The 25,386-nt window shown below is 45.5% G+C and overlaps 1 protein-coding gene across 2 annotated transcripts in view; it reads right to left on the reverse strand.

Moving 5' to 3' along the window:
- Positions 1-25,386, reverse strand: part of crsp7 (cofactor required for Sp1 transcriptional activation, subunit 7) — a 269,362-nt gene that overhangs the window by 119,646 nt on the left and 124,330 nt on the right. The window contains exon 1 of one of the 2 annotated variants that reach the window (XM_072482854.1): positions 7,876-8,086. The exons of the other annotated variant lie outside the window; for it this stretch is intronic. The gene's annotated coding sequence lies outside the window, so the exon portion shown is untranslated. Of the gene's footprint in view, positions 1-7,875; positions 8,087-25,386 lie in introns of those variants that run through there. 2 annotated transcript variants of the gene reach the window in all.

Here is a 25,386-nt window from a genome sequence, read left to right on the forward strand (position 1 = left end):
CCAAATTCTCAATGAAGCTATTATTACTGGACTCCGAGTATTTCCCCGGGGCTATTGGAAGCGGCGCTGTTGCTCGTGCTTTCAATCCTGACCCCCTGCACAAACTCTCTTCCATTCTGACCCACTGGGAATCAACCCCTCTGAACCAGCTCCGCACCTTCTCCACATTCGACACCCAGTAGTAATACATCAGGTTCGGAAGACCAAACCCCCCCTGCCTGCCTTCCCCTCTGTAGCAGCACCTTTCTAACTCTTGCCACCTTCCCTCCCCATATGAAAGAATTAATCCTTCCCTCAATCTCTCTGAGAAAAGCTTTTGGCAGGAAAATCGGCAGGCATTGAAAAATAAACAGCAACACGTTCATTTTAACCGCCTGTACCCAACCCGCCAGGGACAGAGGGAGACCATCCCACCTTGCCAGATCATCTTTCACTCTCCCCAATCAAACTAGAAATGTTGTAATGTTGTACCTGCGGAGCCCCCCCCCCCCCCCATGCAACCTGCACCCCCAGGTACCTAAAGTGAGTCCCTGCGCTACGGAATGGCAGCCCCCACCCCACCCCTGCCCCCGGTCGAGACACCACAAAATACTCACTCTTGTCTGGATTTAGTTTGTACCCAGAGAAAGACCCAAACACTCGAAGCAGCTCCAATATTCCCCCTATCGACACACTCGATTCAGACACGTATAACAGCAAGTCATCGGCATATAAGGACACCCTATGCTCTATCCCCCCCACCCCGGCACTATTCCTTTCCATACCCCCGAACTTCTTAATGCGATGGCCAGCGGCTCAATCGCGAGTGCAAACAGCAGGGGGGACATAGGTCATCCCTGCCTAGTCCCACGGTGGAGAGAAAAGTATCTCGAGCTGATGTTGTTTATGCGGACACTCGCCCTCGGCTCCTTATATAGTAGCTTTACCCAGTTCACAAATCTTGGTCCAATCCCAAACCGCTCCAGAACTGCCATCAAGTACCCCAATTCTACCCGGTCAAACGCCTTCTCAGCGTCCAATGCCACAACCACCTCGGTCTCCTTCCCCTCCATCGGTGCCATAACGACGTTCAATACCCTTCTAACGTTTGAAAAGAGCTGCCTCCCTCTCACGAACCCCGTCTGATCTTCACCTATCACCTTCGGGAGGCACTCCTCCAGCCTACCCGCCAGTATCTTCGCCAATACTTTTGCGTCCGCATTTAAAAGTGATATGAGCCTATACGACCCACACTCTGTCGGATCCTTATCTTTTTTTAGCAACAGGGAAATCGATGCCTGCCCCAAAGTTAGTGGCAACACCCCCTTCCCTATCGCCTCTTCAAACATCCCCACCATCAGGGGTGTCAGCTTATCCTTGAATTTTTTATAATATTCCACTGGAAACCCATCTGGCCCTGCCACCTTCCCTGACTGCATCCTCCCAATCACAGATGTCTAAGTTCTTGACCCCCCCTCTGTAGATTACAGATTTAACTAGATCATAATTTAGATAGCAGGTCCCTGTTCCTCCTGTAGCTAGAAGCTTCAGTATCCAAACTACAGCAGTATCTCAACAAAATAATTCTTCCACTTACATTGATTTAAAACAAAATACATGAATGGATTCCCCAACTAAAAATCCAGCAAAGGCACGATAGGCCAAATGACAATTTTCTGCGCTGTTTCATTGAATAATCATCTCTGTTGATTGGCAAGATTATTCTCTCAAGTGTATGAACATATTTATTAAATTGTGTGGTGCTTTCTGTCATTAAGCTACAACATGAAAATAAACAGATAGCAGATTCCAATCAGACATTGTTTAATTTCTATTATTTTAAAATGTTAATCATGAAATGTTAGACTAGGAGTTAACCCGTTGTAAGCTGAATCTAAGTCTAAAAAATGACAAAATACCAAAGTGAGTTGAGCATGAAGACAAAAAGCTCAAACACTACTGTGAATAAAGACTAACACGATTCAGACTATAAAGAACCTGGTTTAACTTCCAAAACCATAAGGAGTTCTCTAGTTGCAATTGGGAAGTACTTTTGCACTACAACAAACTTCAGTTATCATATCCATACCCCATGCTAAGTATAAAGGCTAATAAAAGATAGGGTCTCTACTCCTGATTGCTACCAGGGGTCAGAGTAGCAACAAGCACGACAGTGGGCCAACACATTGTGATACAGACTATGCAAAAAATATCTTGCCTCCTAGTCTTTGGTTTACATAGTCATTTTGAAGTAATAAGAAAGTTGGCAGTACTATGGAACCAAAGCTGGCATCACTATGAAACCATACATTATACAATATTGGCAGCTTCCAGAAAAAACAATCTCAGCCATAGCCATAAATTATTCAGGGCACCAAGTCACTTCTAATTACTTTGTAGATATAAATTCTACCACTTGACTGCATTCCTTTTAAAGTTACAACATGGGCGGCACAGTGGCTAGCACTGCTGCCAACGGCGCTGAGGACCCAGATCATTGTCCGTATAGAGTTTGCACATTCTCCCCGTGTCTGCGTGGGTCTCACCCCCACAACCAAAGATGTGCAGGATAGGTGGATTGGCCATGCTAATTAATTGGAAAAAGAATTGGGTATTCTAAATTACATATTTTAAAATTACAATATTATTGAATGCACTATTTTGTTGTGAAAATAGAGTAGATATTATTTTCCCATAATTCAATATTTCAAATAACTACATGATTCATCCCCAGGGCCATTTCTATAATGATTGATGGAGAAATGAACCTGCCCATTAAGAGCACCCCGGTTCTAATCCCTGCAGAAGAGCCTTTTCTCAATTTTATTATACTTTATTAGAAGTCCATAAAAGGAGGACTCTACTTTTCATCATTCTGGAACATTGCTGATTGACCAGGGAAGACTACAAACTGACCAGGGAAGACTACAAACTATACTGATACAACAAATTCACTCATATTTGTACAGTCTTTTGGCCAAGATCAAGCGGCAGATCAAGTCCAAGATGATGTACAATGCCTTTTGTCAGCTTGGATCTTTTATTTCATAGAATTTACAGTGCCGAAGGAGGCCATTCAGCCCATCGAGTCTGCACTGGCCCTTGGAAAGAGCACCCTACCTAAGCCCATACCTCCACCCTATCCCCGTAACCCCACCTAACCTTTTTTGGACATGAAGGGTAATTTAGCATAGTCAATCCACCTAACCTGCATATCTTTGGACTGTGGGAGGAAACCGGAGCACCCGGAGGAAACCCACGCAAATATGGGGAGAACGTGCAGACTCCGCACAGACAGTGCCCCAAGCCAGGAATCAAACCTGGGACCCTGGAGCTGTGAAGCATGTGTGCTAACCACTATGTTACCGTGCTGCCCTTCTGTCTGTTGTGGAGACCAGGAGTTGGATTCAATTTGAATTGGGTTTTGGAGCAAGCAATGAGGTGGATTAAGGGCTTCCCTGTCCACTTTGTGCATTGTCTTTGTAACTTAAAGAATGGAATTATAAAAAATGTAAAACTCAAGCAAGCAGCAAGGAGAATGGCAACATGCTCTCTTGGTGCACATAAACTGAACTCTTCACCGCGCATTAAGTTGTTCATCACTGTCTGAACTACTACCCAATTTCTGCTTGTCCCAATCAGCAGGCAGTCAGCAAAACCACAAGGCCTTTTTTTTCTCCACCCATTTGAGTGGATTTCAAAGTGATCCGTACAGTGATAAGTTAACGAGACTAATCTGGCTAATTATCCTTCAGTTAAATTATTTAATATTCTTCTGAAAGCTTGGCACCAGAACTATCATAATTTTAAATGCTCTTCCAGCCAGCACATAGAATATCAATAGAGAACAGTGCTTTAAGTGATTTATTGCCACAATTACTCTTTAATGGTTTACAGAAAATTATTCATTAAATGATGAAACTACTGAGAGGCAAGAGGATTCTCGATACTTCACAACTTCAGCCCTAGGTTCAATACTGATATGGTAATCCATGCAATTCATCAGCAACTTATTCATGGAGCAAGGGATTCCTTTTGCAATCCCCAGGGCATATTCTCGTAACTAGATACAGGACAGTAAATAGTTCATTTGGAACACAAGGTTCATTTATAGGAGTGACTGGTGATGCTGAACCAGAGAAACCATTCAGCATATATATCCTAGAATGGATCGGTTTCTTAAATCAAAAACTGTTAAATATAATTGCACAAAATCTACGGAACGTTTATCGGAATAGAATGGCTCGTTCTCTCCTGATCCATTAAATTTAAGATGTAGATAGGAAAGTATGGTTGTTTGTCAAATTTGAAACAAACCTTTTCTGAATAAATTCAGTTTTTAAACCTTATTTGTACCTCGACAAGAAAAACTATTCAAAGATGAGGCAACTAAACCCCTCTTTCTGGAGGGACAAGACTTCCTGAAACTGCTTTTGGGCCCTAGGTGCAGCATACTGTAATTTTCAAAATACAGTCCATACCTTATATCGCAGCAAAACTCAGTGATGTGCCATGTTGAACTTCAACACTCTCCACCAGTAATACGCAAATTAGACATGGATGGACCAATGGGTATTGTTTAGTTAAAACAAGGTCACAAATAATGACAAATGTTATGCCCATCTTGGTCCAGTGAGATCAGAAGATACAAATTTGAATACTCATTCTTGAATTTGGCTTTTACCCTACATTTTATGTCAAGCTGTGCAGCTTATGAGAAGCAGTATCTATTCTAGACTTAACAAGTGCTCGTGTCCATGCTCACCGGTTATCAACCAACAATGTGGTGATGAACATCCTCCTTAACTATAAATGCTTTCCATGGAGAGGAGATAGCATAGTGGTTTTGTCACTGGACTAGTAAACCATGACCCAGACCCACGTTCAAATACCCCCACTGCAGATGCTGAAATTTGAATTCAATAAAAAGCTGGAATTAAAAGTCCAGTGACCAAGACCATGAAATCATTGTTGATTGTTGTAAAACTCCATCTGGTTCATCAATGTCTTATAGGGAAGGAGAAATCTGCCATCTTTACCTGGTCTGGCCTACAGGTGACTCCAGATCCACAGCAACGTGGTTGACTCTTAACTGCCCCAAGGACAATTAGGGATGGGCAATAAATGCTGGCCCAGGCTGCGGCACCCATGGGATGCAAGTTGTTGACATTTCAAGGGAACTGAAAACTATTTATTTGGGGGGGGCGGTTCATCTAGCTTGGCTGGACAGCTGGTTTGTGATGCAGAGCAAGGCCAGCAGCAGGAGTTAAATTCCTGTACCGGCTGAGGTTATTCATGAAGGCCCCACCTTCTCAACCTTTCCCCTCACCGAGGTGTGGCGATCCTCAGGTTGAATCACCACCGGTCAGCTCTCCCCCTCAAAAGGGAAAGGCAGCCTTTGGTCATATGGAACTATGGCGACTTTACGTTTTAGACGCTTGTTGAATTGAATCAAAAAGGGCATAGAACATAGAACTGTACAGCACAGTACAGGCCCTTCAGCCCACAATGTTGTGCCGAACTAGTCTGAAACCAAGATCAAATCAACCTACTCCCAATCATTCTAGTGCACTCCATATGCCTGTCCAATAACCGCTTGAAAGTTCCTAAAGTGTCCAACTCCACTACCATAGCTGGGAGTGCGTTCCACGCCCCAACCACTTTCTGAGTAAAGAACCTACCTCTGACATCCCTCCTATATCTTCCTCCATGAACCTTATAGTTATGCCCCCTTGTAATAGCTACATCAACCCGAGGAAAAAGTCGCTGAACATCCACTCTATCTATCCCTCTCATCATCTTATACACCTCAATTAAGTCACCTCTCATCCTCCTTCGCTCCAATGAGAAAAGCCCGAGTTCCCTCAACCTTTCCTCATAAGACCTACCCTCCAATCCAGGCAGCATCCTGGTAAATCTCCTTTGCACCCTTTCCAATGCTTCCACATCCTTCCTATAATGAGGTGACCAGAACTGCACACAATACTCCAAATGTGGCCTCACCAAAGGTCTTGTACAGTTGCAGCAAAACCTCACGGCTCTTAAACTCAATCCCCCTGTTAATAAATGCTAACACACTGTAGGCTTTCTTCACGGTTCTATCCACTTGGATGGCAACTTTCAGAGATCTATGGACATAAACTCAGAGATCTCTCTACTCCTCCACATTCTTCAGAACCCTGCAGTTAACCCTGTAATCTGCATTCAAATTTGTCCTACCAAAATGAATCATCTCACACTTTAGTTAAACTCCATTTGCCACTTTTCAGCCCAGCTCTGTATCCTATCAATGTCTCTTTGCAACCTACAACAGCCCTCCACATTATCCACTACTCCACCAACTTGATGTCATCAGCAAATTTACTAACCCAACCTTCAACTCCATCATCCAAGTCATTGATAAAAATCACAAATAGCAGAGGACCCAGCACTGATCCCTGTGGTACACCGCTGGTGACTGGGCTCCAGGATGAAAATTTACCTTCTACCACCACCCTCTGTCTTCTATGTGATAGTCAGTTACTGATCCAATCGGCCAAATTTCCCTCTATGCCATGCCTCCTTACTTTCTGCATGTGCCGACCATGGGGCACCTTATCAAACGCCTTACTAAAATCTATGTATATGACATCAACTGCTCTACCTTCATCGATGTACTTAGTTACCTCCCCTAAGAATACAATCAAACTTATGAGGCAAGACTTACGCCTCACAAATCCATGCTGACTCTCCTGGATTAAGCTGCATCTTTCCATATGATCATAAATCCTACCCTCAGGACCCTTTTAAAATGGTAATTCATATTATTTAGGGCCAATTTCATGTGGAACTACTATTTCCTCCTTCTTCAGAAGCAAAATACTTAATTCAAGCATAACTTCTTCAGAACACACATCACTAAGTCCACTGAAAAGATGAACAATCAAATGAGAAAGATAAAGTAATCCTCATTCTGTATGTAGCACAACTCCATATACCATGGTGCTCAATTCTTTAAATGGTGGGCAGCACGGTGGCGCAGTGGGTTAGCTCTGCGGCCTCAATGTGCTGAGGTCCCTGGTTTGATCCAGGCTCTGGGTCACTGTCTGTGTGGAGTTTGCACATTCCCCCCCGTGTTTGCATGGGTTTCATCCCCACAACCCAAAACTGTGCAAGCTAGGTGGATTGGCCACGCTAAATTGCCCCTTAATTGGAAAAAATGAATTGGGTACTCTAAATTTACCTTAAAAAATTTTTTTTTAAAAATTCTTTAAATGCCCATGTTTACTCCTTCTTCCCAATACTGATTAGACAAGCCCCCAACACCAGAAAATTCGCTGAAACTCAATTCATTTCAGGAGGACAAAGAAACATTTAAGACACTGGGAAAAGATACATCATTCTATCCAGGAAGAGAAGTCACAAATGGAGATAATATAGTAACCCTAAATGGTTGGGTGAATTGCTTCTCTCCCTGCACGGAGATAAATCATTTCATGAACTGTTAATATTAAAGGATTTCCTTCATAAAACAAATACTTTAAAAAACAAAAAATACCAGACTTTTGTATTGGTTTATGGCATGTAGAGCTACTTCTACATCCAAATACCGAGCTTACCTCAAAATTGTCTGCAATATTTGCTTTCTGTACATCAGTTCTTTGCTTTCAATTTGAAACAAAAAGCTATCACTGGTGCTGAAGTGTAGCTATAACTCACTCAATCATGTTGGAAAGGCTGGAATCTTGATTTCTCAGTACTCTTGTGCTAAATTCCACCCCAAATCTCTATTGACATTGCACAGTTGCATGTAACACATTTTCACTGCATATAGTATATCTCACTGCTTTGTGGGATTCCCTGAATAGAACACCGTGAAACAGAAATGCATGGACAAAATTACTCAACCACACTCACCCTTGGTTGCTATTGCTGAATCTCCACTTTTCCCTTCTGCGCTTTTTCTTTGCTGTAAATGTCACTAGGTGGGAATTTCAACTCTCCATGACTCGATATGGTAACACCCTTGTCAGGAACGGGTCATACAGGAATTTCTGTTCTGGGCTGTGATGTTGATCGGTCCTCCACAACACGTCTGATAATTGTGTTTTGGACCAGCTGAGCGAGCTCCATATCCTCTTTTAAGATGCTTCCATTCTGACAGCTGCTATTTATTAAAGATATGGCAGACCGATACTTCAGTAGGACAGGAGACTATTAAGCAGCATGTTCAAACTAAATTACTGATTCTCTATACTGTTACTGGCTGATTGAAAGTAAGTGGCACTGACATCACTGGCACAGCTGAAGTGATAACTATTAGTACTTTAGGGAAGAGATCAATGACAGAATCCTGGGCGCTCACCATAGATTTTTACAGCTTGCATGCACACTATCTGTTTGCGAGGCTGATTTCAAGACTCCAATAATTATATGGGCAAAACAAACAAAAGAGCAATAGATATTAAATATTTTACAAAAAATTAAACCAAACTGAACCAAATAAAACCAAGTACAATTTATTTAGTCAGATAATGAAACAATATTGAATGTACCAGCCCATCACGATTAAAAACTTGGATTTAACTATTGCCATTAGTGTAGTCAAAAAGGTTGTTTGGTCCTTTGGAGGAGCATCAAAAAAATATACCCTGAGCTGATGTCAAAGAGACATTAGTGTTCATTTATTCATTCATGGGATGTGGTCAGTATTTATTGTCCATCCCTTATTGCCCTTGGGAAGGTGGTAGCGAGCAGCCTTCTTGAGCTGTTGTAATCCATGCGGTGTAGGTATACCCACAATGCTGTTAGGAATGGAGCTCCAGGACTTTCACCGAGCAACAGTGAAGGAATGGCGAAATATTCCCAAGTGAGGGTGGTGAGTCACAAAAAAAGTATGCAAGTACAATGATTAATGTGGCTAACGGAATGCTATCATTTATTACAAGAGGAATTGGACATAAAAGTAAGGACCTTATGCTTCAGCTGTACAGGGAATTGGTGAGACCATATCTTGAATATCATGTGCAATTTTGGTCTCTTTAACAAAGGATACAAATGCATTGAAGGCAATCCAAAGATGTGCAGGTTGGGTGAATTGGCTATGTTAAATTGCCCTTAGTGTCCAAAAAAAATGTTAGATGGGGTCACGGGGATAGGGTGGAGGTGTGGGGTTAGATAGGGTGGAGGTATGGGCATAGGTAGGGTGCTCTTTCCAAGGGCCGGAGCAGACTCGATGGGCCGAATGACCTCCTTCTGCACTGTAAATTCTATGATTCTATAAGTTCAGAAAAGGTTTACTATATCGATTCCTGGAATGAACGGGTTGTCTTAGGAGGAAAGGCTGGACTAACTGGGCTTGCTTCCACTGGAGTTTAGAAGAGTGAGTGCTGACTTGAAATATGCAATGAAGTGTGAATGGTCTCAACAAGGTGCATATAGGAAGGCCGTTTCTCTTCTTGTGGATGAGTCTAGAAGTAGGTGGCACGGTTTAAAAATTAGGGGTTGCCCTTTTTGGACAAGAGGGGAGGAGAAAGTGTTTCTGAGAGTTGTCCAACTGCAGAACTCTCTGCCTCAGAAGGTGGTGGAGACAGGGTCATTGAATATTTTTACAGTGAAGGTAAATTGAGATGATGTGCATAAAGCAAGTTTGTACATAATGTTATGCACGATCTCTGACCACTAGGTGGCACTGTGAACCCATCACATGACCCTGTGGTCTGAGAGTTGGGAGTAGGTCGTGCTGGAAGATACACGTTTTTGCAGCAGTTTCACAATAGTTGATTAGTGTTAGTTGTTTATTATTTTATTTATCCTAGTTACCTTATCACACAGTTGTTCTACAATAAATTTAAACTACATGAGTTCATCGTTCACTTCGGCCAGTCTACTGAACATGACAGATTGCTCTGTTGCCAACAAGGAAACTAAGGTTATCGGGAGAGACCAGATTTGGAGGAGCACAGAGTCTCAGACAATTGTAGGGCTGGGGATAATACGACTGAGGTAGGCATGAACCAAGCTGTGGAGAGATTAAAAATAACGATGAGAATCTTTCAATAGTGTATAGCCAGACTGGAAGCCGATTTAAGTCAGTGAGCATTGGGGTAATGAGAGAACAGTATTCGGTGCAAGTTAGGATACAGGCACAGCATTTGTGGTGAGCTCATGTTTATGATAGATGAAAGATGGGAGAATAGCAAGAGGGCATTGGAACATTCAAATTTAGATACCAAATGTACCACAATATCGAATATTGCATTCTGCTCAAGGCTTCCTTCCAATATCATATAAATATGCTTTCCTGGAACCGAGTGTACCATGAGAGAGAGATCTCAAATCCCTGCATATCAGTGACATATAAGGTTCATCCTCTTCGTGCAGCCTCCTTTTTCCCTTAAACTTTGCTACCCAGAATGTTTGAAAATAACCAGAATAGGAGAATTATTGAATGCCTTGATCCAGCACAAAGTTCCAAAAGCAGTGCACTGATAATCTTTCTTGTCACAAGTAGGCTTAGATGAACACTGTAATGAAGTTACTGTGAAAAGCCCCCAGCCGCCAGATTCCAGCACCTGTTCAGGTACAGAGGGAGAATTCAGAATGTCCAAATTACCTAACTTGATCCGGAAATGAGCAAAGATAGTTGAATCATCAAGCATGAATGGCAGATAGGCAATTCTCCCCCTCTGACAGAAATGTGAATCAAGGGTGGCACGAGGCGCAGTGGTTAGCACTGGGACTACGGCGCTGAGGACCTGGGTTCGAATCCTGGCCCTGGGTCACTGTCCGTGCGGAGTTGGCACATTCTCCCAGTGTCTGCATGGGTTTCACCCGCACAACCCAAAGATGTGCTGGTTAGGTGGATTGGCCACGCTAAATTGCCTCTTAATTGGACAAAAAGTAATTGGGTACTCTAAATTTATTTTTAAAAAGAGGGGAAAAAAGGAGACAAAAAAAGAAAACTGTACATAAGATAGTTATTGCACAAATACAATTAACTGGAAAGTAAACTGCCTTTTGTACCTAGGATGTGGAGATGCCGGCGTTGGACTGGGGTGAGCACAGTAAGAAGTCTTACAACACCAGGTTAAAGTCCAACAGGTTTGTTTTGAATCACTAGCTTTCGGAGCACTGCTCCTTCCTCAGGTGTATCTGAGGAAGGAGTAGTGTTTCGAAAGTTAGTGATTAAAAACAAACCTGTTGGACTTTAACTTACTGTTTATACCTAGGTGTGAGATAGATCAGAGATCTATTGGTCATACTGCTCCTCTCATTACCCTCTTATACATCATCACACATCCTTTCTTTGACCTTATGTTTACTGTCAGATGGGTGTACCTTTAAGAAATGGGTGTTTATCAAATAGCTGCAGTGATGTCAGTGTGTGGGTGGAGTTGGGCTGTCTGTCATTCACTTCTGTTTTGAGCTTGCAGTGTGTTTTTGGTTTCGTTTTCAGAGGAGGAGAGCTGCCGGCAAAGCAAGCAGCTGTATAATGATCTCTCGCTCTACAAGCTAAGGAATGTCCCCAGATCATTGATGATTTCAAAGTAATACCTATTTCTGTAGAGCATTTAAACCTGCTGTCTATATTTTAAAAGGGTTTAACTTGTGGATGTTGTTTGGAAAGTTATCAAGGGTTATCTTTTGGGGGTGGTCAGGATTGGTAGTTGATAAATTGTTTACTGTGTGTTTATAAAATGTTAACTGGATTCATAGAATAAACATTGTTTTGTTTCAAACATACTTTAGCTCTCTGTTGCATCATACCTGTAAAGTGAGCCCTTGTGCTCCCCATAACCAACATCTATTTAAAGCTGTTGGTCAGGTGAACTCCATGATATACTTTGGTGTTCTCTAAACCCTGGCCCATAATAAATTGGGGGGCTCGTCCGGGATAAAAGTCTATCTTTGGATTGGCTTTGTGAACTTAGAGACAGTGAGGGGTGAGCATACTGTGGTTGCTTTTCAGGTGTGGCATTCCAGTTTAAGTAGGGTGTGTGTTGTGGACAATGCCTCTTTCAGAGGCTGAGGTTTTTGGGGGTGGAGAAGGTCACACGCAGTACCTTTCGAACAGAGAGTAAAATCAGGCTTTTAGATTTGGCGAAAACATTGCAGTTAATATCACCTGACAGAATACGAAAAGCTGAGGTACTTACGGTGATAGCTGAGCATTTAAAGTTGCCTGAGATACAGTCTGACGCATTAAAAATGGCAAAAATCCAGTTACAAATCAAGCAATTTGAACATGAAAAAGAATTAAAGCATCTTGAATACGAAATGAAAGAAAAAGAGAGTGAAAGGGAGATACAGATCATGGAAAAAGAAAAGGAGAAGAAAGAAACAAAGAAAGAATAGCCATGGCAGAACAAAACGAAAAAGAGAGTTTGAATTTCAGAAAATGGCCATGAAACATGACAGTCAGTTAAACTTGGCGGATGTAAAGGGAAATGTACAGTTTGAGGATAGTGATGAGGATAAAGAGAAAGGGCGCCATAGTCGAAGGCTTGGTGGGGATCTACTTAAATATGTCCACGCATTGCCAAGGTTTGACGAGAATGAGGTAGAAGCCTTTTTCATTTAATTTGAGAAGGTAGCTAAACAAATTAAATGGCCACAGGACATGTGGGTATTACGGATTCTAACAAAGTTGGTAGGTAAGCGAGTGAAGTGTTTGCATCACTATCAGAAGAGGTATCTGGGGCATATGAACTAGTGCCTGAAGCCTACAGACAAAGATTTAGAAATTTAAGGAAAGAACCTGGTCAACCATACATGGTGCTTGAAAGGATCAGAGTAACTTTGATAGGTTGATAAGGGCTTTGGAAATAGACCAAATGTATGAAGCTCTGAGAGAAATTATACTTTTGGAGGAGTTTAAAAATTCAATTCCTGATGTAGTGAGAACTCATGTGGAAGATCAGAGGGTTAAAACTGCAAGGTTACCAGCAGAAATGGCAGATAATTATGAATTAGTTCATAAATCAAGGCTTGGTTTCCGACATCAGCTTCAGTTTCTGAGGGATAGAAACTGGGGACATGAGAAATACTCAAGTGGTAAAGGTAAAGGTGATCTGATGGGAGATATTAAGGAGAGTGTACCTCAGGTTAAAAAAGAAATCCAGGAGGGCGGAAGAGACATGAAAAGATTTAAATGTTTTCACTGTAATAAACTAGGCCATGTGAAGTCACAGTGTTGGTGGTGGAAGAAAAGCACCTGGAAGGCTGATGTGGTAAAACAGGATGAGACAGTGGGGTGTGTTAAATTGGTAAAGGAAAGCCCAAGTGAAGCAAAGGATCTGCAAATGATTGTACAGCCTGATCAAGAGGTGATTGATAAGAAGGTGCCAGATGTCTTTAAAGAATTTCCTTATGTGGGTCAAGTTTACTCATGTGTATCAGGATGAGCAGGTAAAGAAATCACAATTTTAAGAGATATGGGAGCTAGTCAATCTTTGATGGTAAGAGATGAGGAGTTATGTAGTTTGGGAGGAATGTTGCCAAAAAAGGTGGTAATATGTGGAATTCATGGTGAAAAGAGTAGTGTTCCATTATATAAGGTACGGTTGGAAAGTCCATTGAAGAGTGATGAAGTGGTAGTAGGAGTAATAGAGAAACTATCTTGTCCAGGAATACAGTTTATCTTGGGTAATGATATAGCTGGATTGCAGGTGGGAGTGATGCCTGCTGTGGTTGATAAGCCAGTGGAAAATCAGACAACTGAAGTGTTGAAGGACGGATATCCTGGGATTTTTCCGGATTGTGTAGTAACAAGGTCGCAAAGTCACAGGTTAAGACAAGAGGAGAAATCAAAGAGTGAAGATGAAGTTGAAGTTGAAGTTGAAGTGCAATTATCAGAAACGATTTTTGATCAGATGGTTGGAAAAGACGACAGGTGGAGGATGAGGCAGATATTTTTAGTTCAGGAAAATTGGCGGAGTTACAACAGAAAGATATAGAAATAAAACGGATGTATCAGAAAGCATACACGGAAGAGGAATCTGAGGTTATACCAGAATGTTATTGGGTTAGGGTTAGAGCGTCAAAAATGATGTCTTGATGAGAAAATGGAGACCTTTACATATGCAGGTGGATGAAAAGTGGGCAGACGTTCATCAAGTGGTATTACCGATAGGGTATAGAAAGGAGGTATTGCGAGTAGAGTAGCACATGAGGTACCAGTGGGAGGTCATTTGGAAGTAAGGAAAACTCAAGCTAAAATACAAAAACATTTTTATTGGCCTGGACTATATACAGATGTAGTTAAATGGTGTCAATCATGTCACACATGTCAAGTGATAGGGAAACCTCAAGCAGTGACAAAACCAGTGCCCTTAAAATCTATCCACATATCCAACACATTCCATAATGCCTTCAGGTTTACTGGGATCACGTTTTTTTAAGCTATGGTACTTGTTGTAGTGTGTTGGTGGAGCCCCATACAAAGCAGGCAGGAAATAAGAGCCACTCATTTGCTGAACTATTGCAAATTTGAGTGCTGTAAATTATGCAAGCCAAACACATTGCGTGATCACCTTGGTTAAATTCGCAAGCTTGACTCGGAGTTTGCAGTAGTGTGCTATTTTACCTCTCCACTCTAGTCTTATTCTGACTTCTGCCCTCAACCGTACACTGTTGTAATAAAGTTAAATGAAAGCTGAAGGAACTGCACATCATATTTGATTAGCCACTTTATAGACTCTAGAGTGATTGGAGTTCAACAATCTCACAGCCACTGTACACAGCATATGGTGGTACTTATTCTGCTGTTGCCAATTATAACCCTCTCGACTCACCTTTTACATTTTTCTACTTGTTCCCATACCACCTATTTTTGCCTTTACCATTATCCCTTTTCCCATTTAAATCATTCCTGCCTACCACACTGTCACGTCCCTTCCCGAGAGTTCCTTCTTCACACTCCTTTTCCTTTCACTGTTTGCTAAAACCCGTTACATCTGTAACATTTATAGTCATTGACCTGACATATTAACAAATTTTCTTTCCGGGACTTCCGGCTGCGGCTAGGCAGAGCTAAGTCGCACCTTCGACAGCTCCCACAAAAAACAGACTTTTGGGCTCTTTTCAGGGCCCCAGCGGCATTTTTTCGAATAGTTCCCCGACAGTATATGGTTTTTACCAGGAGCGGGGCAACGAAAAAAGTGGTGGTCAACCCGAAGAAGGTGCGAGGGAAGAAGAACAAAATGGCGGCAGGAGCAACAGGAGGTTATCCAGCGCTGCTTTAGGGAGATTAAAGCGGACCTGCTTGAGCCGATGAAGGCTTCTATCGATAAGCTGCTGGAGACACAGACGGCCCAGGGGGTGGCGATCCGCGAGGCCCGACAAAAGATCTCCGACAACGAGGACGAGATCTTAGGCCTGGCGGTAAAAGTAGAGGCGCCCGAGGAGCTCCACAAGAAATGACAGGAGCGGTTCGAGGAGATGGACAATCGGTTGAGGCGGAAGAATCTGCGGATTCTGGGCCTCCCGGAGGGGCTGGACGTGGGGGCCTATGTGGTCACCATGTTGAACTCGCTGATGGGAGCGGGGTCCTTCCAGGTGCCAGAGTGCTGGCGAGGAGGCCCAAGGCTAACGAGCCTCCGCGGGCGGTGCTGGTGCAGTTTCATCAGTTCGCTGATCGGGAGTGTGTGCTCAGGTGGGCCAAGGAGGAGAGGAGCAGCAGGTGGGAGAACGCGGAGGTTCGAATATACCACGACTGGAGTGCGGAGGTGGCGAAGAGAAGGGCCGGGTACAATCGAGGGAAGGGGGTGAAGTTTGGCATGTTGCAGCCGGCGCGACTGTGGATTACCTACAAGGACCGGCACCATTATTTTGAGTCTCCGGAGGAGGCATGGGCCTTTGTTCAGGCCGAGAAGTTGGACACAGATTGAGGGTCGGGATGGGCGTTTGGGGATTGCGGTTGATATGTTACTTTTTGAAGGGGGGGGGGGTCCTTTGCTCTTGTTTTTTTTCTTTCTGGTTGGGTGAGGGTGGTTAGGGCAGGTTGGGCACTGTTTTGGTTGGGTTGGTCGGGGGGGCTCTTGGAGGGGGGTAAGCAAATGGAACAGGGGTGGATGGCCGGCAGTGTGATGGGGCTCCGCGGGGGAGGGGGAGGCCCGAGTCGGGGGTGAGGGGACTGGGCCTGTAAAAGGAGCTGCGTCAGAGGTGGCGGGGCCGGGCAGGTGGCAAGCGCGGGCTTTTTCCCACGCTGAAGATTGGACGGGGCGGGGCCGGGGCAGGGTAGCGAGGGTTGTTTCCCGCGCTTGGGATGGAAGGGGGAGGTGGAGAGCCTGCGGATGGGGAATGGAAGAGGAGGGTGTGTCACACAATGGGAGGAGTCGAAGGAGAGGTGGGAGTGGCCGGGGTCAGCAGGAGTCAGCTGACTTGCGAAAGTGTAATGGGGGGAGTAAAGCAGCTAGGAGGGGTCCTAGCCGGGAGGGGGGTGGGGAGAATAGAGTTGCTGCTGCTATGGTCAAGGGGGAGCTGGAGCGCGTGGGGGGGGGGGTTCGAGACAGGGGTCTGCCGCCGTGGGGAACGGGCCGGGCGTGAGGTGCGGGTGCGTGGCTGGCTGAGGAGGGGTTATGGCTAGTCGGCGGGGAGGGGGGGGGGGCGGGTAGCCCCCTGATCCGGCTGATAACCTGAAATGTAAGAGGACTGAACGGGCCAGTCAAGCGGGCCCGCGTGTTCGCGCACCTGAAGGGGCTGAAGGCGGATGTGGTCATGCTCCAGGAGACACACCTGAAGGTGGCAGACCAGGTAAGATTGAGGAAAGGGTGGGTAGCTCAGGTGTTTCATTCGGGGCTGGATGCCAAAAATCGAGGGGTGGCGATCTTGGTGGGAAAGAAGGTGTCGTTCGAGGCGTCGAGCATTATGGCAGACAATGGCGGTAGGTACGTAATGTAAGTGGTAAGCTGCAGGGAGAGAGGGTGGTATTGGTCAATGTGTATGCCCCGAACTGGGACGATGCGGGTTTTATGCGGCGCATGTTGGGTCGGATACGTAAGCGGGGGGCCTGATAATGGGGGGAGACTTTAACACCGTGTTGGATCCGGCACTGGATCGCTCCAGGTCTAGGACGGGTAGGAAGCCGGCGGCAGCTAAGGTGCTGAGGGGGTTTATGGACCAGATGGGAGGGGTGGACCCTTGGAGATTTGCAAGGCCAGGGGCCAGGGAATTTTCATTCTTCGCACATTTCCATAAGGCTTATTCCCGGATCGACTATTTTATTTTGAGCAGGGCGCTGATAGCGAGAGTAGAGGATACTGAGTACTCGACGATAGCCATTTCGGATCACGCCCCACATTGGGTGGACTTAGGGCTGGGGGAGGAGAGGGACCAGCGCCCGTTGTGGCGTTTGGAGATGGGGCTGCTGGAGGACGAGGAGGTGAGTGAGCAGGTCCGAGGAAGCATAGAGAGGTACCTGGAGGCCAACGATAACGGGGAGGTCCGAGTGGGGATGGTATGGGAGACGCTGAAGGCAGTGGTTAGGGGAGAGCTGATCTCCATTAGGGCCCACAAGGAGAGGAGGTAGCAGACGGAGAGGGAGAGGCTGGTGGGGCAGATGATGAGGGTAGACAGGAGGTATGCGGAGGTGCCTGAGGAAGGACTGTTGAGGAAGAGGCGCAGCCTCCAGGCCGAATTCGACCTGGTGACCACCAGGAAGGCGGAGGTGCAGTGGAGGAAGGCCCAGGGGGCGATTTATGAGTGTGGGGAAAAGGCAAGCCGGATGCTGGCGCATCAGCTCCGGAAGCGGAACGCAGCTAGGGAGATCGGGGGAGTTAAGGACAGGAGAGGTGAGTGTGGTGCAGAGTGGGGTTGGCATCAATGGGGTCTTCAGGGACTTTTATGAGGAATTGTACCGGTCCGAGCCCCCACTGGAGGAGGGAGGGATGGGCCGCTTTCTGGACCAATTGAGGTTTTCGAAGGTGGAGGAGGGACTGGTGGCGGGATTGGGGGTCCCAATTGGGCTGCAGGAGCTGACCAAAGGGATAGGGAGCATGCAGGCGGGGAAGGCACCGGGGCCGGACAGTTTCCCGGTCGAATTTTATTAAAAATATATGGACCGGTTGGGCCCATTGCTAGTTAGGACCTTTAATGAGGCATGGGAGGGGGGGGGACTTTGCCCCCGACGATGTCCCGGGCACTGATCTCCTTGATCCTGAAGCGGGACAAGGATCCCCTGCAGTGTGGGTCTTACAGGCCGATTTTGCTGCTAAACATAGATGCCAAAGTGCTGGTGAAGGTCTTAGCCACGAGGATTGAGGATTGTGTGCCGCAGGTCATCCACGAAGACCAGACGGGGTTCGTGAAGGGGAGGCAGTTGAACGCGAATGTGCAGAGGCTCCTCAACGTTATTATGATGCCGGCGAGGGAGGGGGAGGCGGAGATAGTGGTGGCGATGGACGCTGAGAAAGCCTTCGATATGGTAGAGTGGGGGTACCTGTGGGAGGTGCTGAAGAGGTTCGGGTTTGGGGAGGGGTTTGTCAGGTGGGTTAGGCTGTTGTATGAGGTCCCGATGGCGAGTGTGGCCACGAACAGGAGGAGGTCTGAGTACTTTCGGTTGCACCGAGGGATGAGGCAGGGGTGTCCCCTGTCCCCCCTGCTCTTCGCACTGGCGATTGAACCCCTGGCTATGGCACTGAGGGAATCGAGGAACTGGAGGGGGTTGGTGCGGGGCAGGGAGGTCATAGGGTGTCGCTCTATGCGGACGACCTGCTGCTGTATGTGGCAGATCCGGTGAGGGGAATGCCGGTGGTAATGAGGATCCTCAGGGAATTCGGGGATTTCTCGGGGTACAAGCGCAACATGGGGAAGAGCGAGCTGTTCGTGGTTCACCCAGGGGACCAGGAGACGGGGATTGGCGAGCTCCCACTAAAAAGGGCGGAGAGGAGCTTCAGGTATTTGGGGGTCCAGGTGGCCAGGAGCTGGGGGGCCCTGCATAGGCTTAATTTCACAAGGCTGGTGGAGCAAATGGAGGAGGTGTTCAAGAGGTGGGACACGTTGCCGCTGTCCTTGGCGGGTAGGGTGCAGTCAGTCAAAATGACGGTGCTCCCAAGGTTTTTGTTCCTGTTCCAGTGCCTCCCCGTGTTTATCCCGAAGGCCTTTTTTAGGCGGGTCAACAGGAGCATAATGGGGTTTGTGTGGGCGCGGGGGACTCCGAGGGTGAGAAGGGTGTTCCTGGAGCAGAGTAGAGATAGGGGCGGGCTGGCGCTGCCCAAGCTCTGTGGGTACTACTGGGCCACCAATGCGACGATGGTGCGCAAGTGGGTGATGGAGGGGGAGGGGGCTGCATGGAAGAGGCTGGAGACGGCATCCTGTGTGGGTACGAGTCTGGGGGCGCTGGCAACGGCGCCGCTGCTGCTCCCTCCAAGGAGGTATACCACGAGCCCGGTGGTGGCGGCTGCCCTCAAAATCTGGGGGCAGTGGAGGCGTCACAGGGGGGAGGTTGTGGCCTCGGTGTGGACCCCAATAAGGGGGAACCACCGGCTCATCCCAGGGAGGATAGATGGAGGGTTTTCAGGGTGGCACAGGGCAGGGATACGAAGGTTGGGAGACCTGTTTGTGGACTGCAAGTTCGTGAGTCTGGGTGAGTTGGAGGAGAAGTATGGGCTCCCCTTCAGGTACTGACAGGTAAGGGCGTTTGCCAGGCGGCAGGTGGTGGAATTCCCACGCTGCTGCCACGCACAGTACAGGACAGGGTGCTCTCGGGGGGGTGGGCGGGAGTGGGGAAGATCTCGGAAATTTACCAGGTGATGCAGGAGGAGGAGGAAGCCTCGGTGGTGGAGGTGAAAGGTACGTGGGAGGAGGAGTTGGGAGAGATCGAGGAAGCGATGTGGGCAGATGCCCTAGTGAGGGTGAACTCTTCATCTTCGTGCACGAGGCTCAGCCTCATACAGTTTAAGGTGCTGCACAGGCCACACATGACCGGGACATGGATGAGCCGGTTTTTTAGGGGTGAGGACAGGTGTGTTAGGTGCTCAGGGAGCCCAGCAAACCACACCCATATGTTCTGGGCATGCCCAGCGCTGGAGGAATTTTGGAAGGGCGTAGCGAGGACGGTGTCGAGGGTGGTAGGATCCAGGGTCAAACCGGGCTGGGGGCTCGCAATATGTGGGGTGGCAGAGGAGCCGGGAGTGCAGTTGGCGAAAGAGGCCGGTATTCTGGCCTTTGCATCCCTGGCAGCCCGGCGGAGGATTCTTCTTCAGTGGAAGGACGCGAGGCCCCCAAGCGTGGAATCCTGGATCAGCGATATGGCGGGGTTTATTAAGTTGGAGAGGGTGAAATTCACCTCGAGAGGGTCGGTACAAGGGTTCTTCAGGCGGTGGCAACCGTTCTTAGATTTCCTGGCAGAACGGTAGACATTGGTCAATGGCAGCAGCAACTCGGGGGGGGGGGTTTACTTTATTTATGTTTATTTACACTGGGGGATCTGAGGGGGTGTATATATTTGCTATGTTGGCTCTGTGTTAAGTTGGGGTGTTAATTTATTATTTTCGTACAGGGGGAGGGGATATGGAGGGTTGTTTTTTGACTGTTTTGTATTTAACCCTGTTGGGTTCCTTTTTCATTTTGTTATTGATATTCTGTGAAAACCTTAATAAAAAATTTTTTTTAAATTTTTAAACAGATTTTCTTTCCACAGATGCTACCTGGCCTGCTCAGTATTGCTAGCATTTTCTGTTCAGATTGCAGTAGTGGGAACTCCAGAAACGTTACAATACCAATCTGTTCACAACCTTATTAGTAATTACTTACCAGGCACCCTTTCTTTTACTTTTCATCCCTATGCCACTCATCAACACACTTTTAGATCTGGTGGTAGGCAAACTAGAAGCTTCTCGGGGATTGAGCACTTTACCCACAGCGACAAGAGAAAGTCAAGATCTTCCAGTTGGAAGTCAAGTACTGGATGGCTCAATTATTAGAATACCCTACAGGATAAGATACAGCTTCTAAATCAACTAGTTATTTAAGCCCAGCATTCCAACAATCACCTCTGCACAGTCAGAATAATTCCAACTAGCTTAATTACAGCTTGAATGTATCCCAAACCAGGCAAAATCACAGTTGGCTTTTGGCCAATAATTATGCTAAAATACAAGTATTAAATCCTTCAGTTGACTGATGCAACCAGAAGAGGTCTGAGATATGAGTGAATACATAGTGCTTCTAGTGTATGAAGTGATCAGCCTTGGTGAACATTTAATTACATTGGTAAACAGCTGTAAACATTCTCTCCAGTTTTACTGCTTGATGTGGAACAACAGTATGCCTCGGTTAAATTAACCATCTGTACTCCTTAAAAAATATTTTGCAACAGGCAGAGAGAGAAAGGAAAATTTGATTAAACAGTTGGTGTCCTAATAACAAGATTCGGAAGCTCACCAGGTGTGTTTATATGACAGAACCTCTTAAGCATTCAATCCAAATCCAATGATTTGCAACTATTTTCTGGTTTTCAAATATTCTCCAAAGTTCAGCAAAGTCCATTATTGGGAAATGGTCAGGTAACCACATAGCTCCCTTGCACAGATAGGGCTCTCTGTACCCAGCTGCCCTTGGGCAGAAAGGTAATTAGCAGTTGTAGCTGCTGGAGGCAGTGTTTAAATTGCTCCTGCTGCACCACTGACTTTATAAGCAATTGTGGGAAAACATCCCACAAGGTGATCTTTGAAGCCCCAGAGATGCAGCAATGCCACACTTATGCTCAGCTGATGTTGGGGCTGGTCGGGTAAGTGTAAATGATCTTGCCTAATCTCCAAAATTGAAATTCAAGTAACCTGGGCCACAGAAGCAGCACAAAAAAAAAATGTTTTAATTCATGGCCAAGGTGACAACAAAATCTTGTCTGGTTATTGTATCTAATGATAGGTTTCCCTTCAGAATGTTTGTCTAATTTGACCTTAGAGCTCATTATTATTTCCTATGTTCAATTTTGGACCCATCCTGAACCCATCCATTTCCAGTTTATTTGCATCTTCCTTCGCTGTGTATTCAAAATCAAATATTAGGCGTTCCTCTAAATCCTGAGCAGTGTTAATTTCAATATCTCTATCATACTCCCCCAGTCGTTTCTTTTCAATACAAACCATCCTCATATTTTATTTTAATCTTCTAATCATTCCAGTAGCTCATCTTTGAACTTCATCTTAGCTTACCTCACCACCTTCCTGCAGCAATTGTTCCAGAACTCCAGGTGTGAACTCCAGGTGTGACAGAACACTCTAGAGGCCTGATAGTCTCCCGTGTGCTGCTTGCCCTATCTTTCTACGTTATATACAATCCAATTTTTCAATGAACAAAGAACAAAGAAAAATTACAGCACAGGAACAGGCCCTTCAGCCCTCCAAGCCTGCACCGATCCATATCCTCTATCTAAAACTGTCACCTATTTTCTAAGGATCTGTATCCCTCTGCTTCCTGCCCATTCATGTATTTGTCTAGATACATCTTAAATGACGCTATCGTGCCCGCCTCTACCACCTTCGCCAGCAATGCATTCCAGGCACCCACCACCCTCTGCGTAAAGAACTTTACAAGTATATCTCCCTGAAACTTTTCCCCTCTCACCTTGAACTCGTGACTCCTAGTAATTGAGTCCCCCACTCTGGGAAAAAGCTTCTTGCTATCCACCCTGTCTATACCTCTCATGATTTTGTAGACCTCAATGAGGTCCCTCCTCAATCTTCGTCTTTCTAATGAACATAATCCTAATCTACTCAACCTCTCTTCATAGCTAGCACCCTCCATACCAGGCAACATCGTGGTGAACCTCCTCTGCACCCTCTCCAAAGCATCCACATCCTTTTGGTAATGTGGCAACCAGAACTGTACGCAGTATTCCAATTGTGGCCGAACCAAAGTCTTATACAATTGGAACATGACCTGCCAACTCTTGTACTCAATACCCCTTCCAAAGAAGGAAAGCATGCCGTATGCCTTCTTGACCACTCTATCGATCTGCACAGCCACCTTCAGGGTACAATGGACCTGAACACCCAGATCTCTCTGTACATCAATTTTCCCCAGGGCTTTTTCATTTACCATATAGTTCGCTCTTGAATTGGATCTTCCAAAATGCATCAGCTCACATTTTCCCGGATTGAACTTTTTCTTAACAGAGGCTGACAATTAGATGGATACCGAGGGGTCAGTGATGATTTTAATTTCCTTCACTGATTTATCAGTGTTTTCCCATTAATCCTACAATCTTCTGCTTAATATGTACCCATACATGCATAATTAAACATTTGTCTATTTAAATTGCACCTATCAATTGTCCACACAACTCCCCATCACATTAATTAATCACCATTTTAATTTGGGCATTATTCCAAGTTGAGATCAAACTTCTCTTCCAGGCTATTTATGACAATATTGAGAAATATCAGTCCCAGCACCAAGTCCTGGGAGCCCCTTTCTAATACCCCTCCAATCAGAATACTCATCAATTCCAATCTTTATTGTATTTCTGAAACTGTTGCTCCAATAATTCCTCCTGTTCAGTACCAACAATGATATCAGCATTAATGCTTACACAAAATTTTAAAAATGTAACTTTATACTGTTGATTTTGGCAAGCATTTTTCCTTGCATTCTTCGAACAGTGGCACCAGCTCCAAGGCATTAACAGCTGGCAAGTCATAGATAATCTGAAGTAAAAAACCACTACTCTTATCAGAACTAAAAATAGTCACTACATTGTACACACAGGTGTGCACATATTGGATCATTTGTCAAAATAATGCACAAGCAACTTTTTGCACAGTACGGGGGTACAGTGGAACAGTTAATACATTCGCAAATACTGAAAATGTTGAAAACCTGAAAGAAACAAAACACTGGAAATATTCAGTTTAGACAGCCATCCAGAAAAGAGCAGAATTAACATTTCAGATTAATGATCTTTTGTTGACACTGGGAGACTTTTTAAAATAAATTTAATAAATGTATCCAATTAAGGGCAATTTAGCGTGGCCAATCCACCTGAACATCTTTGGGTTGTGGGGGTGAGACCCACGTAGACACAGGAGAATGTGCAAACTCCACACGGACAGTAACCCAGGGCCATGATCAAACCCAGGTCCTCGGTGTCAGGGCTAAAAGGCTGGGAACAGACGAAGCATGTGTGGAATATAAGGAAAGTAGGAAGGAACTTAAGCAAGGAGTCAGGAGGGGTAGAAGGGTTCACAAAGTCATTGACAAATAGGGTTAAGGAAAATCCCACGGCTTTTTACACCGACATAAAAAGCAAGAGGGTAGCCAGGGAAAGGGTTGGCCCACTGAAGGATAGGCAAGGGAATCTGTGTGTGGAGCCAGAGGAAATGGGCGAGGTACTAAATGAATACTTTGCATCAGTATTCACCAAAGAGAAGGAATTGGTAGATGTTGAGTCTGGAGAAGGGTGTGTAGATAGTCTGGGTCACATTGAGATCCAAAAGGATGAGGTGTTGGGCGTCTTAAAAAATATTAAGGTAGATAAGTCCCCAGGGCCTGATGGGATCTACCCCAGAATACTGAAGGAGGCTGGAGAGGAAATTGCTGAGGCATTGACAGAAATCTTTGGATCCCCACTGTCTTCAGGCGATGTCGCGGAGGACTGGAGAATAGCCAATGTTGTTCCTCTGTTTAAGAAGGGTAGCAAGGATAATCCAGGGAACTACAAATTACTGGAGAGAATTCTTCGAGACAGGATCTACTCCCATTTGGAAGCAAATGGACATATTAGTGAGAGGCAGCATGGTTTTGTGAAGGGGAGGTCATGTCTCACTAACTTGATAAGAGTTTTTCGAAGAGGTCACAAAGATGATTGATGCAGGTAGGGCAGTGGATGTTGTCTATATGGACTTCAGTAAGGCCTTTGACAAGGTCCCTCATGGTAGACTAGTACAAAAGGTGAAGTCACGCGGGATCAGGGGTGAGCTGGCAAGGTGGATACAGAACTGGCTAGGTCATAGAAGGCAGAGAGTAGTAATGGAAGGATGCTTTTCTAATTGGAGGACTGTGACCAGTGGTGTTCCGCAGGGATCAGTGCTGGGACCTTGGCTGTTCGTAGTATATATAAATGATTTGGAGGAAAATGTAAATGGTCTGATTAGTAAGTTTGCAGACGACACAAAGGTTAGTGGAATTGCGGATAGCGATGAGGACTGTCAGAGGATACAGCAGGACTTAGATTGTTTGGAGACTTGGGCGGAGAGATGGCAGATGGAGTTTAATCCGGACAAATGTGAGGTAATGCATTTTGGAAGGTCTAATGCAGGTAGGGAATATACAGTGAATGGTAGAACCCTCAAGAGTATTGAAAGTCAAAGAGATCTAGGAGTACAGGTCCACAGGTCACTGAAAGGGGCAACACAGGTGGAGAAGGTAGTCAAGAAGGCATACGGCATGCTTGCCTTCATTGGCCGGGGCATTGAGTATAAGAAT

Source organism: Scyliorhinus torazame, chromosome 18, assembly GCF_047496885.1.
Source record: "Scyliorhinus torazame isolate Kashiwa2021f chromosome 18, sScyTor2.1, whole genome shotgun sequence".
NCBI classification, from domain to species: domain Eukaryota; kingdom Metazoa; phylum Chordata; class Chondrichthyes; order Carcharhiniformes; family Scyliorhinidae; genus Scyliorhinus; species Scyliorhinus torazame.